Source organism: Lepidothrix coronata, unplaced genomic scaffold (genome assembly GCF_001604755.1).
Source record: "Lepidothrix coronata isolate B3197 unplaced genomic scaffold, Lepidothrix_coronata-1.0 Scaffold39, whole genome shotgun sequence".
Classification (NCBI taxonomy): domain Eukaryota; kingdom Metazoa; phylum Chordata; class Aves; order Passeriformes; family Pipridae; genus Lepidothrix; species Lepidothrix coronata.
This window is the reverse complement of record NW_016690219.1, coordinates 3,881,377-3,895,300: the sequence shown is the minus strand read 5'-3', so window position 1 is coordinate 3,895,300 and position 13,924 is coordinate 3,881,377. Positions and strand designations below refer to the sequence as shown.

General features: G+C 42.4%; 1 long non-coding RNA gene across 1 annotated transcript; it reads right to left on the bottom strand.

The window, feature by feature from the left end:
- Positions 1-76: 76 nt before the first annotated feature.
- Positions 77-13,632, bottom strand: LOC108496370. The gene is made up of 3 exons (XR_001874433.1): positions 13,564-13,632; positions 1,825-1,999; positions 77-754 (listed from the first exon to the last, which is right to left on the bottom strand). It is a non-coding gene; the product is annotated as an uncharacterized LOC108496370 (long non-coding RNA).
- Positions 13,633-13,924: the final 292 nt, after the last annotated feature.

Sequence of the window (13,924 nt, the reverse complement as noted above, 5' to 3'; positions counted from 1 at the left end):
TTTTTTTTTTTTTTTTTTTTTTTTTTTTTTTTTTTTTTTTTTTTTTTTTTGTTTTTTTTTTTTTGTGTGTGTGTGTGTGTGTTTCATGCCCTAAAGCTACAATCTGTGAAAGACCAGACAGACCAGTCCCTCCAGGGCTGTTTTGGCTTGGTGAATTGGCTCAGGGTTATTTTGTGTTATAGTAACTGTGTATTTCCTCCCTTTACACATGTCTGTTTTTTTTTTTTTTCTAAACAGAAATTCTCCAAATATGAAAAGCTTAAATGTAAATCCAGTGTCTTTCAGATGCCTGCCTTGCACATAACTGTTAATCCATTTCCTTACATCTTTTCCCTACATTCAGACTTCAGCTGTTTGCTTCCTCTTTGCAGGCTGCCATCCTTTTAGAGCTTTCTGCATGAGGTTTGCTTTCTCCTTTAGACCTCAGCCATCAGGCTTATGTCTCAAAGGCTCAGGTCAGGACCGTCTGATACAAAGCCTTTGGATGAGGTAAGTTCCCTCTTGGACACTCTGTGATCATTTCCTGGAAAAGGCATTTGTTTGCCTGGCCTGTGTCTGCTGTATGGGCTGCAGCTCCTTATCAGCCTTCTCTTCTCTCTGGCCTCAGGCTCCTGTCTTTTCCTCTTCTCTGGTTTACCTCTGTGCCTTCCCAGACCACGGACTTTCTATTCTCCTACTCTAGTATTGCCCCACTGCTGCTTGGATCGGACTGGGCTCCCAAGTCCAGACTGTCTGAAATTGGTGATGGAAGTTGCTGTATGAACACCAGGTGACTTATAAAGTTAGACAGTCAAAAATGCAGGCAATTATAATGTATATGTTCTTTGGGGAAATGACTTGAGTGGGGTTTTAAGGGAGGATGTGTTTAGCTGGTGCTTCAAAGACAAGTACCATATTTAAGCCTATTACAAAGATTATCAGCATTCCCCACAAATGGTAAGATACACAGATCAGACCTGTGGATTAAATACCATCTGTTTTGTAAATTGTTACATTTAAATTTAAACAAAAATGAATAGTGTATGTGGAGGTGAGGAGGAGGAGGAGGAGGAGAAAAAATGTATGGGCCAAGGGAGAGTAAGTTATTTTAAAAACCCTCAAATACACATGAGAGAAGACACAGCAGAAGAATAGGAGACTGTGGACTGCATAGGGCAGTGCTGTTGTACTGACAAAAATAAGTAGAAAGAATAAGGATCTTCTCATTTTCTAAGACAATAAGTCACCATGTAAAATGGTATAATGGCTCTTTTTTTTTTTTCTGTCTCCCTCCCTGCAAATACAGCCTGGAAGCACAGAAGAATGAGATTACCACATCTCATACATCACAATTTCTAATAGAAGTTACAATGCTGTTACCACATACAGTCGTGACATTTATCTCGCTACAACTTTCTTAAGGACATTGTAGAGCAAAACTCCCAAGTTTCCTAAAATTAGACACATTTCGTGTCTGTTTGCTGTCTTTGGTAGACTTAAAATTCAACCCTGTTCATATTTTATGTGATTTTGTAATAACACCCACTCATTCATTGCAGAAGAGACATTCTGTTGTCCTCCTATGACACTTTGGGATTGCAGCTGGAAGATGTGTCATTGGGACTTCCCTTTGTTTTCTCACTATGAACTAGACACTTGTGGCAGATGCTGGATTGGCAGCCTCACAGAAACAGATACTCCAGGCCACCAGCTTGCACAAGTGGTGACAGTTCAAGTGTCTGGCTTCTGTATGGCACCTGTCACTTTGCTGCTCGACCACACAGGTTAATCAGCAGCTGTCAAATGGCACTGTTCAAGCACTCCTGGGCTGGGGTGGTAGCTCACCTTGTCCATGCTGTGGGAGCACAGCCAAAGCTGAGAGAAGATTTCAGTTCTTTATTTCAGTCTTTTTTTTTTTCCCCTTTTAGGGAAGGAGAGACAGTTGCACTCATTATTGCAGGTCTGTGCCCTCTAGCTGCCCCTTTAGGGATGCCCTTCTGACAGTCTGAAATTGTCCTTCCTGAAAAAGAGAAACAGGATGAGAGAGGGACTGTGATAACCCATTGATAACCCCAGTCTGATGAGGAGCAGCTGAGGGAGCTGGGGGGGCTTAGCCTGGAGAGAAGGAGGCTCGGGGGGAACCTTCTCGCTCTCTATAACCTGAAAGGAGGTTGTAACCAGGTGGGGGTCAGTCTCTTCTCCCAAATAATCAGGGACAGGACAAGAAGAAATGGCCTCAAGTTGCACAGGGGAAGTTTAGATTGGCTATTAGGAACAATTTCTTCACAGAAAGGGTTGCCAAGCATTAGAACAGGCTGCCCAGGGAAGTAGTTGTGTCACCGTCCCTGGGGATACTTAAAAGTATCCGAGGGACATGGTTTAGTGGTGGACTTGGCAGTGCTGGGTTAACGGTTGGACTCGATGACCTCAGAGGTCTTTTCCAACCTAAACAGTTCCATTACTTTCATTTATGATTGCAGACAGCAGAGCTGCTCATGTCACTGTGATCTTTACAGTGACTGCTGTCACCAGGACTCACATTTGGCACTGCTAAGCCTGCTCTGGCACCTGTGTGATGTATTGCTGTCACTCCTGAGTGTTTGGGTGTCAAAGGCAAAAGGGTAATAGTGAAGTCCATGCTGTACCATCGTATCAGCCTATAAATGAACACAGGTGCCCGTATCCTCTGAGTCCTGCGGACTTGTGCACAGCATCTTGATTCTGTGCACAGGACTTCTGAAATATAAACACACAGGTATGTACATATGGCACACGCATTATATATGTGTGTGTGTGTGCATACTTGAACTTAGGAAATAATGTAATCAAGTCCTTTTTCCTGCTAGCAAAATCACATAATAATAATCACATAATAATAATAGTAATCACATAATAATAATAATAATAATAATCCATTACATAAAAGGATCAAGCTTCATCCTGAGAACTGTTAGTGTTGTTTCTCTCCAAACTCCTGTGTGAACATTGTTCCAGAATATCATGGCAGTGCTCTGCAGTAATATCTCCTTTCTAATTTCCAGTCTAAGCACATCCACCACCATATTGTGTCCCTTGATTCTGAGCAGTGCTGTTTGTAAGCTTCAGTCATTTCCTTTCCCTCAGATCTGCCCATGGATGTATCTACAGAGAGAGAATACCTCCCTTCTCAGACTTTGTTTTGTGAGACTAAACGTCTTTTAGATTGCTCACACCCCAGTATGGTTCCAAGAGACTTATCTGTACCTTGTCCAACCTAGGTTGAACTCAATGATATCAGAGGTCTTTTCCAACCTAATTGATTCTGTGATTCTATTCCAAGCTGAGTTTACTTTTCTTGAGCGGCTTTGGGTTCATTTTTCAAGCGTAGGTCTTACTACTTAAATGACAACATCAGCATTTCCTTATGTAATGGAAACACCTCTCCTGATAAGCTGAATAATCATATTTGTAATTTTTGTGGCTGCATCTTGTTAATGAATACAGCCAATTACTACTCTGATTTCTCTCCTCAAGACATATCAATAGTTTCAAACAAGCAACTTCTCACCACTGGCTTAAATCCAGGAGCAGTGCAGGAGCTTGCCCTTTGAACTGTCATCCTTCACACAAAAAGGCTTAAAAATAGTAAGAGTATAGTTGGATTAGGCCAGTATTTTATTAGTTTCTTCCCACTTCAAGACTTCCTCTTTAAGCAGCCATGTCTAGGGCTTGCTCACTTTTGGGTATATGAAGCAATCTCCAGAAACATGAACTAAATCTAACTCTGGATTGTCCAAACTGCAGTGTTGATTTTATTAGCATGGAAAACATTTCAACAGCAGAATGTAAAGGCAAAAATAACACATAGATGCTGCAAGAGGAATTTGTATGATGACCTTTGCTTTGTCAAACTTTAATCATCGAAATCTAAGCTAGTTGTGTGGTTTTCCTCTACAACCACCAGAAGGATGCTAGCGGCTCCCCAGGGTTTTTATCACTCAGGCATATATTTTAGGATCTGTTTCCCATCAGTGCCTGCTTCTTCCTTTCTACAGGTTGTCAAGTGAATCTGTATCAGCAGAGCAGCTGAAGCATGCAGGTAAAATCAAGTGAAATGAACCTCTCTTCACTGTTTATCTTAAAATTCAAAAGAATACTCCAGACAACGACACTTGGATTTTTTATGCATTGAGAAGAAAACGGATCACAGAGCAGCCACCTGGGATGTCAGGGAACTGTTCTGGAAGAACTGAGCTCCCTAAGTCTGGTCTTTATTGCCATGTCATGAGGCAAATATAAACACTGAAAGAAAAACATGAGATGTTTAACACATTTTTATTTTACATAAACAAGTGTTTTTTAGAATGTTCTTTGCATGAATTGCCATAATTACAAATTAAAACAAGAATAAGTTTCTGAATTCTGATTTCCCACCACAGAGCTCTGATTCTATGGTGGGTAAAATGGTGAGACAGGAAATTTCCTCTATGTTTCCATCTGCTCATATATCAGACTGATTCTGTCTTCTAGGAGCTCACTCTGAAAAAAATATGGTCTTTTTGCAGACCGGAGATTTTAAACAAAACTATTGTTCTCCCTCTTGTTTGTGACAAAAGGTAATGAAGAGAGATTAGGATTTCATGAGTGCAGCAGGAGCTCTGGAATAATTATTAACAGGAATTTCTAAAAAGGAAAGAATTGTGATGTGAAGGGCCAAGTCATAAGGATTAATTAAATAGAAGAAGGGATGCTGACTTTCAAGTAGTCTGGCCTGGAAATAACACAGATGGAGAAGTGAAAAAGAATAGAAAACATCATGTCTGCAAAATGTTCTCTGAGTGGGTGTTTTTGGGAGAGGGCCACCTAAAGGATTCAACTTTTGCTAGGAAGAGTATGCGTTATCCATGCCCAGATTTGTGATTAATCAATTCACAGATCAACTGATGAGTTGGTTAAATGTCCTTTCCTTAGAGTAACACCCAGGTTTGCAAGTATCTTTGATAATACACTTTTGGCAACTCAGGATGTTGCTGGAGCACATTCTCCTTCTCTGTCACACAGTCCCCTCTGCACTTCCTGGTGGGCGAATGGAAACCCAAACAACACAACAAAATATTCCATATTTAATTTCGTTGTAGTGTTTTCCTCTGCACACAAAAAGCTTACACTTCTTTGCACCTTTACTGGGGAAAGTAGCAATAATCTCAGTTCACTGTCGTATTTAAAATGGAAACTGAAAAACAATTTACTTATCAGGACACAAATCCAACCTTCTGTTTGCCTCTCTAACTTTATTGTCTCTGAAAGCAGAACAAGAGCTGCTTTTCCTCCTTCACGTTGAGACATTGGTACCTGTTAAAGTGGAAATACACAGTCAAAATTTCCACTTGTAGCCAGTGAGTGAAACAGAAAACTCATATTCTGCTAGTTTTGTGGGAATACGCTGTGGTAAAATGAATAATCATCAATTATTTAACTTCTTAGGAGGGAAAATATAAAGCCATCAGGTACTTCTGAAGTGCTCAGTCTGTGTTAGGCTGACCTTGGTGTCTCTCTAGAAAACCTGGTGTGTATTCTTGGCAGCAGGCATCAGTTCCCCGAGGGAGAGGATATACAAGCCTGCAGGAATGTAGATAAACATCTAAGATTCTACTCTGCATAAGAACAACAACAAAATAATCAGTGAAAGCCTCCAAAGAGCTGCTAAGGGGCCCTTCTTCACAGTCGAGTACCTTATTAAAAGGAAAGCAAACTCTTCTAATTGAAAATACTTCATAATAATTATATCCCATCACAATTCTGACTTTTTCAACAGCAAAAAAAAAAATACTCGATGGGGTTTAGTTTTTCTGGGGACAGGGAGGGAGAAATGCGTGTCTTTTCTAGCACTAATTATTTTGTCAGTCATTATTAACATGATAGCTTTCAGAACCAAAAATGCAGGAAACCATTACTTTGTAAAATTTAGCAGTTTGCTGGAAATCTTATACATCTCACAGAAGCATGTACTGACTCTAGCAATACATAGAGTTCAGTCAATATAACTGAAAGTGAGGGGGTGTGATTGTCAGGGGAAATACTATTTATTATAGAATTTTCTAAACAATTGGTCAACTCTGGCAATTCCACAGACATACAGACTGCCCCTTGGGAATGCTATTTATGAACTCAAAAGCGGCTGAACAGCACTCACAAAAAGGCTGCCAGTTTCAAGAAAATTAATGACAATCTTACATTGTCAGAAAATGAAGAGAGAAGAGGCTTTGTGCTGAGTTTAAGGCATGAAGTGTGTTTGCACTCCTTTGTCTTGGCCTCTGTCGAAGCCTGGGGTATTGATGAGAACACACTGCTCATGGCAGTGTCAGCTCAGACAAATCAATACAGGAAAATGTAAACATACAGGTAACTTCACATCCCTTTTTCTAAAAGGCTCCCAAGAGCCTTACTAGAGAGAATACTGTGCCTTCAGGTCTTGGAGCCTTCAAGGTGTGGCTTTGCTGTACTTCCATAAAAAAAACCAACCCACAACAAACCCACAAAAAAACATCCAAGACAATCATACTCAAAACAGCTCCCTGAGTGCAAGAAGTATGTACAGAGTTTCCGCACCTAATCCATCTTTTTGGTAATAGACTAATTTTATTTGTAATTTTAAACATTCCAGTTGAACACAGTTTAATTGCAGGTCCACACTGCTCTAAAGACTACCAATTCCCTGTTTTAAAAGTTTCCTGATGGATTTAGAAGCTGAACTTACTGAGGAAAACCATCAGATGAACACTAGAACTAGCACAGGAGCGAGAGAGCCAGAAAGAGATGTTCAGTGTCAAAGAGTGACACGTTCCAGTTGGTGTGTCAGCGGCTCAGCTGCTGTTGGCACCACACTTACAGCACAGAGGGCCTGTAGGGGTATCACAAACGCTCCTTTGAACACAAAAACACTTCCAGTTGATGCCATCCTCTTACCTGTGGCACAGAAAAGCACCCTAATATATAACTTGTGTGCCTTTACGTGATACAGGTATTTATGATGATGTGTCAAATGCTTTTGTAAAACTCACTACCTTTTGGGCAGGCTTCAGATCATTGCAATTAGGGCTACACTGCTGTTACTAAAGGAGTGAGGGGAAAGCTACATTACTAATACTGCATGTTTTGTATGAAGTCATCTCTGCGCAGAGAAAAGGCTTTGTATCCTGCTCTCAGAGCATGTGTCAGAACTGTTACAACAACAAGCAGCTTTCCGTTACTTTTATTTTGGAAAGACAAAATGGCTGAAGGCCACAGCTGTTGATTTATTCAGATGCCGAAGGAAACCATTAGCCCATTGGACCCTGAAGATGAGATTTCTTTGTGCTAGATGTTAATAAAAGGAAATCCTAAACAGCGGCTGCCAGAGGGGACTTAATACAAATGCAAAATGCCAAATGTACCTAAAAAGGAAGGAGGAAGATGGTTGCTTATTAGAGAAATAGAAAAAAGCCCAACAAAACCAGTGAAAAGCACAGCTAGATTTTTTTTCTACTTCTTCTTAAGTACAATGTGATGTACAGCCAAACTGTGAGAGGAAAACTCTCCTGCATTTAAATCAAACAGAATATCTTTGAAACATACGGCTACACATATGGCTGTACCGTTAACGGCTACGCGTCCACGTGGGTTGGTTTTTAGCAGCATAATGTGGATGGAGCTTCTCCACAAACTCCCCGCTGTTTGCAGCTTTGTTTTAATTAGTTGTAATAGCCCAGTATTAAATGAGCTGCCTTCTCAGAAGAGATGTCAAATTAAAAACGTAATAGCCATCGGGGTAGGTAACTCCTCTTTCAGATTATGCTTTAGTTGCCTCGTGGCAGAAACATGATTAATCATTGCCAGTACTTAGCCTGAATTTCAGATATGCCGCCGTCTCCCTCCCCCCCCCCCCGCCCAGTTCTTTTCTTTTAAGATTCAACAGAAGTACTTTATTTCATACATGTGCAACTGAAGTGACATTTCTAAACTTCATTCAGGACTTCAGAAGTATTTAGTACTGGACAAGCTGTCATCTATACTAAGGTTTTAATCAACACTGGGTCCTATCTGAAGGATGTATTTTTATACGACACAATGAGGCCACAGAACTGAAACTTGTCCTGGCTCCCTGTCTTGTCCCCAGGCCAGCAAAATGTAGTAAGGTACAGGAGTTTTTGGCATGTGGAAAAAAATAATACACAGAAAAGGAACAGCACTTCCTGCTCAAGGCTGTGGAGAAGAGAAAGGGATCGACTGAAGAGGTTGATGATGACGGAGGAAAGAGATCAAGAGTGGTTAAAAAGCACGGAGGAATTTGTTTCCTTTGTTTCCGCTGGCTGATGTTCCTCAACCTTTTCAACCAAGAGTTTACCAATAAACAAAAACCAAGTTTGTGGTGTTGCCACAACAGTTTCCAGTTATAGATAAATCAAATTAGGAAAAGCTTCCAGTGTCCACATGACTTCCCTCATTTTGGTTGTTTGCTCGTTCAGTGTGGGACAATGCAAAGTGTTTACAAAGTTGGTTTACAAAGCCAGTTATTTGGCTGACCAGCTCCTGAGTTCTTATAGATCAGTATCGATCCACACTCCATGGTTTGAAAAATACAGCACTAGAGCATGACTGCTTTGATAGCCTGAAAACTGGCACTCCAAATTCCTTAGTATCACCAGCTGTATGTAGGAACACAGTATTTCATCCTTCTTTATCAACCATCTGCAAGAGAGATGACAAGGAACTCTTCACCTGGATGGGGGGAGCTGTGCTGTAGTTGCAAAAGGTCCAGCCTGTGAGCCCTGTATAGCTCCTAATAATGGACTGTCTGAAGGAGGTAGGAAGAAAAGAAAGATTAAGTTCCTTTTGCTTCTTAACATAATGCAAACCCCCAATAGTTAAAAGAATAGGTTAAATGTTAGTGGGCAAGCTTAATTTGCCTCTAGCTTAATTTGTCTCCTCCCTGAAAATCTACATTTTGATATAGCTTTTATGTCCAAAACAGCCAAACAACTGCCCTGTGCTTTTATATTTTCTCTCCTTGTTTGTTTTTTTTTTTTAAAATTCATTTTTAAAGAGTTGTGCCTCATTCTGTGGAATAAACAGATTCACTCACCACTGTGTATGCAGTGAAGGGAAAAATACTGCGTGTGCTGAATGAATACTTTCCCACAGTTTGTTTGTTTTTAAATGAAATATATCTACTGCTTCTTCAAACCAGCAGAGGGAGTTTTCTCATCCGAATAATTGTTACACTTCTGAAACACAAACCTGTCTATTTTTTCAGTGATGTTATGTTACCTGATGGGAACTGCTGCTGAAAACAAAAAGGTGAAATTTTACAATCTAGATTGTTTAACTCCTTAGTGCTCGAGGCTGTTTGCTTCCAACCAATTTTTAAGGGTATTAAGAAGATGCTGCAATGAAAAATGCAATGGAGAATTAAAAGCATGGAAAATCTACTCAGTTGGAATGTTTGGAGCAAACTCTTTGGTTAAAGGGGAATGTGCAACTATTGCAGTGCATGTGCCACTCAAATGTGTGTGAAACTGCAACATGTTAACAGCTGACACACGATTTTTTGGAAAAAAAAAAGTCAGTTCCTTTATTTTTTTGTGCTCAAGAGAGAAGTTTTGAAAGTTCTGGGTTTAAGTTTCTTTACTTGGAAATACTGGAGTACTTTTAAGATAACCAGAGGGGCAAAAAAGTTCAAGTGAAATGTTCACTGTAGCAGTACTAGGGAAAGAGTCTCTTATCATTCCTAGGTTTTTTGTGAGGGAAAAAAAAATCAGCTCCGGTGGTGACAAATTGTATCATTCTTATTTTGTGTTATAAACCTGCATACCAGGCTATATACAACAATCTCTCTTGTAAAACAAAATGATAGCAGTTACTGACGTCAAGAGTGAATACTATCTTGATCTGCAAACATGTCACAACTCTTCCTCTCCCAAAAGCGAGCAAGAAATTCAGATATTCTATTTAGCTCAGTCGTAAAGCACTTAAATAGCTAAGCTTTCATTTTTAAAAGGTCGGTTGAACAAATTAGTGAGAAAATAATGTTATTTTGCGAAATCTAATTGGATTTGAAAACACTCTGAGACAAATACACACTTTTATGGTTCCATAGCATCAGAATATCAATGCTCTACATTCTGCTTGAACTGAAAGAAGAGATTAAATAAAAAGCAAGATACAGTGTTTCCTGTGTATCTACCAGTATAAGAGCAAAACTATAATTTCAAAGGATTGCATAAATACCAATCATGGCCTAATATCTAAGGGAAAATGGCTCGTTAAATGTTTTTGGCTTTTGCTGATGTCGAAAGTGAGGAAGGAACTAACTCACTGTAGGTAATTTAGAAGGCAGTTATTGGTAAATAAGCATTTAGCACGTGACACCAGACATAGACCTTATAGAAAAGAAATGAAATAGTCAAGTGGTTTAACAGTTGAGCCAAAAGAGTTAATAGCCTGGCACAGATGTATTTTCCTTACATGTGTTATAACTGTCAACTCATATGAGGGTGCTAAATATGGGTCCCCGTGCTGCTCTGAGTCACACATGAGCAGATTCTCAGTGCAGTGGAGCCGTGTCAGACTCAATGAAGCACGAGGCAGACACAACTGTCAGTGCCACACACCTCATGGACCACAGCCCCAGCTTCAGACAGAAAACTGTGCAGGGCTGTAGGCGATGGATTCAGCAGCATCAGCCAGTCATCCATGGAGGAAGAGACTCTTGGACTCGGCAGCCACAGGGGCTCCCTCAGGAGATGCCCCATTTCTGCCTTGCTGGTACTGGAAGGGGATGCACAGGACCAGTTGGATGCTGGTGCAAGATGGAAGTGGAATAAAATTCAGGTTTTGTACTCAGACTGCTAACCAGCTTTGAGCCAGCCCTGGCCACAGTTATCAAGGCATGTGGAAATAAAACAGAATTTCAAAACAGTGTCTTGCTAGTCCACAGCACAAGAACCAAGAACCAGGGCTTTGCTCTCCAGAATGTTCTAGGCTGAGGAGAGGGCCACAGGTATGTCAGCATGAGTGAATGTGAACTGGAATGGGACTTTGCCCCAGTTCAGATCAGCTTCCAGAAAGGAGGTTACATGGAGTTCCTTCAACACTCTGTAAATACGTACACTGTGTACATTTTTTGTCTCACCTCTCATTCCTGCTCACTTAGCTTTGTGGCAGGGTTAAAGAAGTTAAAAATCAGATAAAATTTATAGTTCCTCTTATCCTCTATCCTTTTTTTTTTTTTTGAAGTAGCTCTACAAAGGAAGTGGAAAAAAATGATACAGCTTACAGATGAGTATAATTCATCTTCATGGAACTTATTTTCTGAATTTTATAAATTAATTCAGTACTGTAAACCTGGGGGTGCAGGAAGGTTGTATTTTTATAAAAAATAGATTTTCCTTTTAAGGAGAGAATCTTGTAGCCATTGATCAGCATTAAACACTGCACCTGCTTCAAGGAAATTCTGACTGACTTGTACGTTACCAGTTCTGCTGTCAGAAAAAATGGAAGCAGCCTGCCTCAAAGTATGGTGAAACAGATAAAATATCATAACACACTGTGGTATATGCTTGTTTATACACTTGGACTTCACATTTTGTCTTTATTGCTCATTATCTGACTCATTTTCTGTTTATGTGCCATGAGAAAGATGCTAAGCAAAAGCTGACTCCTGGAAATACTTGACATTCTTTTCAGGCTAATTTTGTCCTGAGTTTGGCTGAAACAGCTCATTTTGAACCACTCATAAAAGGATGTCTGCAGCAGGGAAGATGGAATATTTTCATTTCTGAGAGCCCTGCTGTGTTATATTCCCTGATTTTCATCAAAACCAGACCATGTTTACTTGTCCCTTTGGCCTCAGGGTCAGGGTTTTTTCTTTAAATCACTTCAATTCTAAGTAGTCATTTCACTCATTCCTGAGTTTCCCACAAAAACCTAAGCAGTGAAAACCTGATATAGCTCGGGGCAGTTTCCTAAGTACATCTCTGAAGCGATAAAAATTTCCAACAAAAAAAAAATATCCTTACCCTATAAACTCTTCAGAAGCAATGCATGAGCCCACAAACATGTGCATGAGGTTCCTGAGGTTGGCCAAGGGGACGTGGCCGCTCTCCTCCCCAGGTCTCCCTGCATGTCACCTTCCATGGGCCAGTGGAAGGTGCCCCTGCTGCCCCTGCAGCCACAACAGCCCCCAAATCTTCACTTCCCTGACCAAAAGGGGCTTCCCAGGGTGGTGGTTTTGGGTAAGGCCAGAGGCTGCTGTGGGAGAAGGTGGGGAAGCCCCCCGGGTGCAGGGGGCAACCCAAGGGCCTCGTCAGGGTGGGGTTTGCTGAGGGGCTTTGAGGCAGTTCTGCTCATGAGGAGTTGTGGACAGAGATCCCACCTCAAGTGGGCAGGGGGGCATTACCCCTCAGGTAGGGGCGGCTCCACAAGAGGGACTGAGAAGTGGGGCAGCATTGGGCCATCTCACTCTGACCCAGCCAAGGAAGAGTCATAGAATCACAGAATCAATTATGTTGGGGAAGACCTCTGAGATCATCAGGTCTAACCCATGACCAAACACCACCAGACAGACCATGGCACTGAGTGCCATGTCCAGTCTTTGCTGGACATCCCTCCAGGGATGGTGACTCCACCATCTCTGGGGAGCCCAATCCAATGTCTAATCACCCTTTCTGTGAAGAAATTCCTCCTGATATCCAACCTAAATCTCCCCTGGCACAGTTCAGGAATATGCCCTCTTGTCCTATTGCTGGTTGCCTGTGAGAAGAGACTGGCTGCCACCTGGCTACAACCTCCTTCCAGGTAATTGTAGAGAATGATAAGGTCACCCGAGTCTCCTTTTCTCCAGGCTGAATCCTCCCAACTCTCTCAGCCGCTCCTCGTTGGACTTGTGCTCCAGACCCTGAGGAAAAGGGGGGCTCTCACAGTGAGTGGGTGGGGATGGGGGGCGGCCTCAGCAGTGAGGGGGTTGGTGCTGTGCATGAGCCAAAAGGCCAGTGGAATCCAGGTGTGCATTAGGAACAGCACTGCCAGCAGGTCAAGGGACGGGATCCTGCCCCTCTAATCAGTCCCACTGAAGCACATCTGGAGTGCTGTGTCCAGCTCTGGGCTCCTCAGGACAAGAGAGACATGGACCTCCTGGAGCAGGTCCAGCAAAGGGTGACAAAGATGATGAAGGGACTGGAGCATCTCTCTTAGGAGGAAAGGCTGAGGGAGCTGGCTTGCTCAGCTTCCAGAAGAGACACTGAAAGGGGACTCATCCATGTCTGTCAGGGTCTGCAGGGAGGGAGCAGAGGATGGACCAGGCTCTCCTCGGGGGTGTCCAACAATGGGACAAGAGGCTACGGGCACAAACTGAGGCCCAGGAAGTTCCACCTGAACATGAAGAACTTCTTTCCTGTGCAGTGACCGAGCAGTGAAGCACGTTGCCCAGAGAGGGTGTGGAGTCTCCCTCACTGGAGATACTCCAGAAACACCTGGATGCAATCCTGTGCCAAGTGCTCTCGGATGACCCTGCTTGAGAATGGTTGCACCAGGAGGTGCACCAGATGACCCACAGTGGTGTCTTCTGACCTGAACCATTCTGTGATCCTGTGAGGGGATGAGAAGGGCTCTGGGAGGTGTGAGGGGGATGTGAGGGAGTGTGAGGGAGTGTGAGGGGGGGCTGTGAAGAGAGTGATGAGGGGGCTGTGAGGGGAATGTGAAGGGTGTGATGAGGGGCTGTGAGTGGGCTATGAGGGAAATGTGAGGGGTGTGTTGAGGGGCTGTGAGGGGGTTATGAGGGAAATGTGAGGGGTGTGTTGAGGGGCTGTGAGGGGGTTATGAGGGGGATGTGAGTGGCATGTGATGGGCTGTGAGGACTGAGGAGGGGCTGTGAGGAGGGTGATGACGGGGGTATGAGGGCTGAGAACGCTGCACCGCCGACGGGGGTGGG